Consider the following 9,002-nt stretch of genomic DNA (forward strand, 5'->3'; position numbering starts at 1 on the left):
TCTGAGCAAACTCCAAGAGATGGTGAAAGACAGGGAAGCCTGGCGTGTTGCAGTCCATGGGTTTGAAAAAAGCCAGACATGCTTAGGGGCTGATCGACAACTCCTTCTCCTGTGTCCACAAGTCCCTTCTCTATGTCTGTGTCTCTATTCCTGTCCTGCAGACAGGTTCATCAGCACCATTTTTCTAGATTCCATATATATATGCATTAATATATGATATTTATTTTTCTTTTTTCTGATTTACTTCATTCTGTATAACAGGCTCTCGGTTAATCAACATCACTTCAAAAATTTTACAGGGGTCCACAGAACTGGGAATGATTAGGTTGTTTATGGCTTTCTGACTACATTTATCTGCCGGGGACCAGCCCCAGCTGATCCAGGGTATTCGAAGGAGAGACGGCTAGGCGAGGGTCAGGGAACAACTGCTTAATTAAACGTTAATTAAGGATATAAAGAGTAATGGAATAAGGATAGCTCAGTAGGAAAATTCAGTGGAGAAAAGAGGCTGAGTAGCTTGGTTTACGCGGGGGACCAATAAAACTTCAAGACAAGAAGCTTGCACCACTTACGTAGGCCGCAGGCGTCCTTCCGTTCTCCCGAAGGAGAGGAGACACTGAGGCCTCCCCGGTCGGATCTTAGAAGCCCAGGCATAATTAGTAAGCATGGTGGGTTCCGCGCTCCAGATGGAGACTCAACCAGAGTGAGAGAGAGAGAGAGACATGGGGAGACCAGTCTTTCGAGGAACTGATCCCAATTCTTTATTTTCCATGGTCTACTTTTATACACTGAGATGTTATGCAAAAGTCACACGGGGTCAGCAGTCCTGACTTTTATCAAAGTCAGGTGCTTCATACAAATGTATACAGAGGTCTTAGGGGTGTTACATCATCTTCTGGCCAGGGGGCCTGCTGACAATTTACGACCCTCTCCTTGTGACAGCGGTCAGTCAACCAGGACACTTATTTCTCCAGGGGTGATTATTCTTAAAACAGACGCCACCCAAATAAAGTTACATTCCAATAGGGTGAGGGTGTAGTGGGTTTTAGTTAAGGAAAGAATTTACTTAGCCTAAGGTCTAACGTGATTAATATCAAAGGTTAATACTTATTTCTTCTATATATTCATTAATGTGTATAAGGGCAGGGGATGTGGAGACTTAGCAGTAAACATTGGCTCAACAAATGAAAAACCCTTCACCAAAATGATTTCTAATCAGCCCATTATACTTATACTAATAATTTTCTAACTTTTCTAAGGAACCTGTTTTTAGAAGGTTTAAAGCATCTTGTGCCTCTCATGGTTGGGAGGCTGTGAGCAATCACATGTGGCCGGACAAGCCTGTCAGGCAGGCTAGAGAACCTTCAGAGGAGTTTGTAGGTTAAAACACTCTTGTCACGCCCAGGGGTTTTTATCAACTGGAGCTTTAAGTTAACTCCTTCTCCGAAAGAGGTGGTGGGGGACAGCCCCCCGTAAAGTCAGAGGTGTAGGTGAGAGCACAAAGTAGTAAAGTAGGCAGGCTCTGGTTATGGGGGTAGATGCTCGAGGATTTCCAGGGGGACTCCTGAGGCTCGATCCCGCCTTTGCGTATGTCGAGCCTCCTTCCTCATGACCTTTGCCATGGGCGGAGTGCCTCATGCCGGCCCCCAACATCTCCCCCTTTTTTATTTCTTAAAACAGCCAGATGCAGCTCAGTCGAGAGCTTCCGAATGCTCTGCCGAAGAATCCTGACAATACAAGGAAGAATGTTTATGAGAAGTAGGATTTGAGCACCAACGACAGCATAACTAGGGATATTAGACAGAATATTTTTTCCAGAAATAAAGTTAGAGAAGGTATGAAAAAAGTCATTAGCTGCTCCAGCGGCGGTAAAATCCAGTCGAGAGTGTTACAAGGTCTGTATTTGATTATGAAGTTTCCCTAAGTCCAGGCCAATATCAGAACTATTTCAAACACCTGAGATATGATTTTTAATCTTTTCCCATTCATAATCTGTCTCGTTTACCCTCAAAGATGTCACGCATATCCACCTGTAATCAGCGTGGCATGTCAAAGCCATCTTCACCTTTAAAGCCTGTAACTCAGAGCCACTATGCATTATTGCCTCTTCTAAGGCATCTACTCTCATCTCTAAATTTCTATCTATAACTTCCTGTGTTGCATAGTATCAACATATTGGGCAGTATGCACTTGTTGAGTCAATGATATTGCTGCCGCAGTAACAGAACTAATTGCTGCTATTAAAGCTGATATTCCTAAAATAAGTAGGCCCACAAACCATCGCGATCGCATTAAATCCTGTAGTTGCTGTAACACGGCAAGACCATAGCTATCATATAGGCACCATAAGATAGGATGGGCATTGTAACACCACAAAGGAGCAAACATTACATTGAGGGTTTAAACAAGATGAAAGCATACATTGTTCACAAGTTACCACGTTAGGTCCACCTGAATAATTCATGAATACATTAAGTTTGTTGGAGTCATTAGTAAAAAGGAAAACATAAGGCGAGGGTAGACAAGCTAAAACAGAATAAGTAGAATTATTTTTTGGTTGGAGTTCACGCTGCAGCAGCCCTGTCAGTCTCGCTGGGATCTCGATGTTTATCTTGTCTCCCCTGCTGGCGGGCGCTGCGCTGGTCTGGATGGCACTTTGCGGGTGCGCTCTCCTCTCTGGCCCTCACTTGCTGCACAAACTTCTTTGCTCTAGGTCGTGGGGTGCAGCGAGGAGGGTGCAGGGCGAGGCTGGAAGTGCGGAGGCGAGAGCTGCCTGGTGGGCGGGGCGAGCAAGCGCGTGCCTCGAACCTGGCCTGTCTGGAACCCAAATTGGTGAATCTGCGTCCTCTGGAAAAATACAAGCACATCCTCGACCACTAGTTAATAATGGGTCAGGACCCTCCCATTGTCCTGAGAAGAGGTCCTTCCATTTGAATAATGGTTTTGCATTTAATTGCTCTAGGCACCAATGACGAAGCATTGCAGTAGTTCCAGCCAGATCAGTATTTAGAATATTTATTACGAAAAGAGCATGTTTGATGGGGAGATTTGATGGGAAGAGCTATACTTAAACTCCCCTTCTTTTAGTTTTTGAATTTGGATTTTTAATGTTTGATGCGCTCTTTCAACAATGGCCTGTCCCTGGGGATTATAAGGGATGACAGTATTATGTTTAATTTGAAACTTTATACAAAATTCCTGAAAAGACTTAGAAGTGTAAGCAGGAGCGTTGTCAGTTTTTTAGAGCTTTTGGCAGGCCCAAATATGAAAAACAAGTAAAGAGATGTTGTATCACATCTTTAACTACTTCCCCTGTACGAGCAGTTGCAATAATAACGTGAGAAAAGGTATCTACAGTTACATGAACAAAGGACAGTTTTCCAAATGAAGAGACATGAGTTAACATCCATTTGCCAGAGTACGTTAGGTTTGAGACCGCAAGGATTAACTCCCATAGGTAAACTATTATAAACAGTGGGGCAGTGTAAGCAAGAGCGCACAATCTCCCTAGCAGTTTCTCTGGGAATTTGGAATTGATATCTTAAAGCAGTAGCATATTGATGATGAAGTGAGTGAGAGGCTCTGGCCTCCTCAATCACAGTAGCCACTGTATTTCTGGTTAACAAGTCAGCCAAATCATTAAAGGCATTTAAAGGGCCGGGCAATCCGGAATGAGCCCAAATGTGTCCAATAAAAAATATTTTCTTTCTTTTCTAAATTTGTTGCTGTAAATTACTTAACAAATGAAATATGGTAGTTTTATTTTCAGGCAAAACTGCTGTTTCAATGTGTGGAAACAACCTGACAATATACTGAGAATCAGAGTAAAGATTAAATTCCTCATCTGCAAACATAGCAAAAGCCTCTACGACTGCTGTTATTTCAGCTCTTTGACCTGAAGTTTCCCATGTTTCTAAAACCTTTTGGTGATTTTTAGTGACTATGGAGGCTTTACCATTTGCTGACCCATCAGTAAAAACTATCTGGGCATTTGGAATAGGAGATTGTTTACATCTGACAGGAAAAATAACTGGATGTCTGGATATAAAATTCAACAAAACATGTGAAGGTAAATGATGCAAAAATTTGACCAAAATAGTTTCCTATAGCAATCTGCCAATTTTCAAACATTAGAAGAGCATCAAGTTGTTTCTTATTATATGGAATTACAATTTCTGATGTCTCTTTACCAAATAATTTAATGTTCCGCTTTTTTCTTTTAATATCAAAGTAGCTATCAGTCCTGGATAAGAAGCCACTACTTTTTTAGTTTGAGCGGGAAGATGGACCCACTCTAGGGGGGCCGTTTTGCCATAAAACCAATTTTTTGTCTGGCTACCCCAATTACACCTATGGGGGTTTCATGGTAAAAGAATTGTCAAGCAGTTGTCAATTTAATTTTTTAAATTTTTAAAATTTACATTTTAACAACATAAATTTAGGGATATGTTAATTTAGGTCTAATGTTTAGTTTAGGTCTCTGTATAAATTTAAATAACAAATGTATAAACTCCTTATCTCATTTTGGTATATAAATATGCCTAAATGCAAAATGTATTTATATATGTATTTATATATGGCAACAAGTATAAACTTATTGACATCTAATATATATAAATCAATATACTTGAATTAATCTTTATAATTATTAATTAATATATATTAAAGCAATACAATACGTACACAGCTAATACCAACACAAACCAATGTACTGCAATAATATATGTCACACATATATAATATAATTATACAGTATATAGAACATATATCATCACAGCATCAATCCATACCAATTAATATCAGCCACACACACATTATATTACTGCAATATACATTTAATTATACAGTATATATATAATATGCATATATAGTATACATTTTAATTTATATACAAATTAGTTAAGTATAGATCTATAAATAGAATTATGTATACCCATATCTAATTAGGCAAACTGCAATTAGGCAAATATATTTCTATTATGTATTTATAATAATAATATATATAGTATTGTTAATTGTACCCGCCTGTTGATAACTAAGAAATTGAGAAAACCCTTCTCTGAGTATCTCCTATTTGAGACAGCACGTCCCTCCCCCATAGGGTAAAGGGGAGCGTAGGAACTACATAGGGTTGGAAAGTTCCACAGGTATCCTCAAACTGCCAATCTAACATCTTTGAACTTTTAACTACTATGGGGGCTTGAGGGCAAATGAAACAAAATTTGACCCCTGAAATCTATCAGGGCAACTTGCCAATGATCACTATCTTGTAAAAGACTTGCAGTTGATCCTTATTGAATGGAATTACTATATTTGCTACTTCTTTTCTAAAAAGTTCCATACTTCTTTTTTCCTCCTTTTATACTTAATTGTGCAACCAAGCTGGGATAAGATAAAACTATTTTTCTTGGGGTCACTGATAGATGGAACCAACGGGCCTTTTTGTCACAAGCACCCTGTAGGTGTATGTTTTGTGGCAAGAATAATTTAATCTCATCTTTTGGTATTATTAATCCTAATTAACTGATCATTTAAAGTCTCATCTACTTTAACAAGAGCTGTCTCTGTCTCGTTAGTCAACTTTTTCTTAGAACTGGAATTAGGATCGCTTTTTAAGTAATCAAACAAAGGCTTTAAATCTGCAGTAGTCAGTTTTAAATGTGGGCGTATCCAATTAATGTCTCCTAATAATTTTTGGAAATCATTTAAAGTTAGTAAACAATCTCTCCGCTTCAAAGGGGCAGTTTTTAAAACTTTTGGCAGACTTAAATATGAGAAGCAAGTAAAGAGGTGTTGTACAACATCTTTATAAGCTTTTCCAGTTATCATTTTGTAACCTAAATCTGGTCTATAGCTTTTTAGGTGACAAGCAACCATCTAATCTTTGCTTGAATACTTCCAGCAATGGGGAACTCACTATTCCTCAAGGTTTTAAACTCTCCCTCACCTTTTTTTTCTACAGCATTCCCACCCTGCATACCACTTTCTCTAATCTCACCAACTCATTTTCAGTAGTATACGTGGGCCAGGAACTGGGCCAGTTTTTTCCAGCAATGTTAAGAGATGTCTGTTCTTGTGTCTAATAGCCCTGACATTTTATTTTCTTGAATTAAAAGATCTTTTAAAGGCCTTGGAGCTGTAATTTCCTGCACCCAAAAAGCTAGATCACTAAATCCAAATACTCTGTGGCTCCTACCCTGAGAAGTCAAGTTTTTTCCTGTCTGATACTAAGGTAAAAGCAAAAGCTGTGTTACTGTTTGACCTTTATTAATTTGCACAGTTTTAGTAGGCGGTGGGGTCAAAATTTTAATTTCTCAATATAATCAGAATCTACTACACCGTGCACCACCTAAATTTTTTGAAAAGAAAGCGAGCTACGCCCTAGCACAAGTCCTACAATGCCCTCAGGTAGGGGGCCAGCCACTCCCATTGGAATTGGAGTAACCGGCTTGTCAAGGGTTAATATTGTTGCTAAATCCCCTTACCTTTCTGCTTTTCTCTTAGCCTGGGTGAGACCCCCCTGAGGGGGTTTTCTCCAAGGAGCACCTTTGCATATTGTGCATGCAGTCTGTTTTAAAAGCTCCACTGTTCAAAAACTTTTTATCTTTTTCAGGCTTAGGCAACACTTTGAGAAGCTTTGGGGGCAAAGTGGGGAACTTTTGGGCCCTGGAAGGTGCAAACGGAGGCGGCGGCTATCGCCCCAAATCAGAAAGTGGTGGATAAGTTTTTGTAAAGGTTTGCGCAGAGGGGGAGGTAGCTCGCCAGGGCGTCTGGCCACAGTGTCCTGTAAGTCCTCTCCTCTCTCCTCTGCTGATTTTTTTTTTTTTTTCTTTCTTCTCTAAATCTTTCTCAAGTTTTCTTTCCCTCACTCTATCTTTTTTCCTTCCTCTTCTCTTCTCTTTTACTTTTTATCATTTCCTTCTTGTTTTCCTCTTTCATTCTCCCTTCTTCCTTCTTACTTTCTCTCTCTCCCCCTCTCTTTCTCTCTGTATCTCTTTTTCTAACTTCCTTTTTCTATCTTGCTGCATTCCCTGATTCCTTATTTCTCCGTTCCTCTCTCCTTTTCACTCTTTAGTTCTTTTTTTATCTTTAGATCTTTCTCTGTTTTCTTTCCTTTTTTCTTTTTCACTTTTTTCTTTTTCTCTTTTTTTTTTTTTTTTTTTGCTTGGGTGAGGCCCCCCTGAGGGGGTTTTTTGCAAGGAGCAGGCTCTGTATATTGTGTATTCTTTAAAAGCTCCTTTGTTTAAAAGAAAACTTTTAATCTTGTTCAACCCTAGGCAATGCTCTGGGAGGCTTTGGATGTAAACTGGGGAATTCTTAGGCCCTGGGAGGTGCAAGCGGAGGTGGAGTAGTCGCCTTAAATCAGAAATTGTTGGATAAATTTTTAAAGGTTTGTGTAGAGGGAGAGGGGGCTCACCAGGGCGCCCGGCCGCAGCGTCCTGTAAGCTCTCTCACTCCTCGGGAGGTAGAGCACAGTCTCCCTCCTTTTCCTCATCAATGGCAGAAAATATGATCTGCACAGAAGGTGGAGACCCACTATCATCCACCGCGATAGCCTCTCCCATAGGTTATCCCACAGCCTCATGACGAGGGTCCAGAACATTTTTAATCATATTTATAGGATAAGTTTTTAGTTGGTTTTTTACCTTCACCCAAGTATCTAAATTAACAGTACCCTCTTTAAGTTTCAAGATTACTTGTATAAAGAGTTGCCATTCTTAGTTTCAGTGTTAACCATGTCAGAAAGTTAAGTATAATAGACAATTTTGCTTTTAGCTATCAAAAGATCAGGCCTTTCTTGTCAGCCTTTTTAGAAACCGTTTTTTCTCTCTAACTCTTCAACACTTTCAACACTTCCCACTCCTCTCGCCCTGTCTATCCTACAGGGGGGTCCGCGGCACCCTTGAGTGGGGTCCTAGCCGTCCCGAACTGGAAGAACAATTGGGCTGATGACCCAGATTGTCCCGGGGGGGGAACAGAAGGCTGATGACCCAAACTGTTCCGAGGGAGGAGCAGTAGAGCTGATGACCCAAACTGCTCCGTGGGGGAACAAGAGGGCTGATGACCCAGTTGTTCCGAGAACGGGGGAGCAATAGAGCTGATTACCCTAATTGCAGGGAGCTTACCTTGGAATATCCTGTCTCGGGCGCCACCTGCCGGGGACCAGCCCCAGCTGATCCAGGGTATTCGAAGGAGAGACGGCTAGGCGAGGGTCAGGGAACAACTGCTTAATTAAACGTTAATTAAGGATATAAAGAGTAATGGAATAAGGATAGCTCAGTAGGAAAATTCAGTGGAGAAAAGAGGCTGAGTAGCTTGGTTTACGCGGGGGACCAATAAAACTTCAAGACAAGAAGCTTGCACCACTTACGTAGGCCGCAGGCGTCCTTCCGTTCTCCCGAAGGAGAGGAGACACTGAGGCCTCCCCGGTCGGATCTTAGAAGCCCAGGCATAATTAGTAAGCATGGTGGGTTCCGCGCTCCAGATGGAGACTCAACCAGAGTGAGAGAGAGAGAGAGACATGGGGAGACCAGTCTTTCGAGGAACTGATCCCAATTCTTTATTTTCCATGGTCTACTTTTATACACTGAGATGTTATGCAAAAGTCACATGGGGTCAGCAGTCCTGACTTTTATCAAAGTCAGGTGCTTCATACAAATGTATACAGAGGTCTTAGGGGTGTTACATCATCTTCTGGCCAGGGGGCCTGCTGACAATTTACGACCCTCTCCTTGTGACAGCGGTCAGTCAACCAGGACACTTATTTCTCCAGGGGTGATTATTCTTAAAACAGACGCCACCCAAATAAAGTTACATTCCTATAGGGTGAGGGTGTAGTGGGTTTTAGTTAAGGAAAGAATTTACTTAGCCTAAGGTCTAACGTGATTAATATCAAAGGTTAATACTTATTTCTTCTATATATTCATTAATGTGTATAAGGGCAGGGGATGTGGAGACTTAGCAGTAAACATTGGCTCAACAAATGAAAAACCCTTCACCAA

General features: G+C 40.8%; 1 long non-coding RNA gene across 1 annotated transcript; it reads right to left on the reverse strand.

The window, feature by feature from the left end:
- Positions 1–1,984: 1,984 nt before the first annotated feature.
- Positions 1,985–8,590, reverse strand: LOC129627685 (uncharacterized). Its single transcript, XR_008702658.1, has 2 exons — positions 8,127–8,590; positions 1,985–2,847 (listed from the first exon to the last, which is right to left on the reverse strand). It is a non-coding gene; the product is annotated as an uncharacterized LOC129627685 (long non-coding RNA).
- Between the last annotated feature and the right edge of the window lie 412 nt (positions 8,591–9,002).

Source organism: Bubalus kerabau, chromosome 15 (assembly GCF_029407905.1).
Source record: "Bubalus kerabau isolate K-KA32 ecotype Philippines breed swamp buffalo chromosome 15, PCC_UOA_SB_1v2, whole genome shotgun sequence".
Taxonomy (NCBI): domain Eukaryota; kingdom Metazoa; phylum Chordata; class Mammalia; order Artiodactyla; family Bovidae; genus Bubalus; species Bubalus kerabau.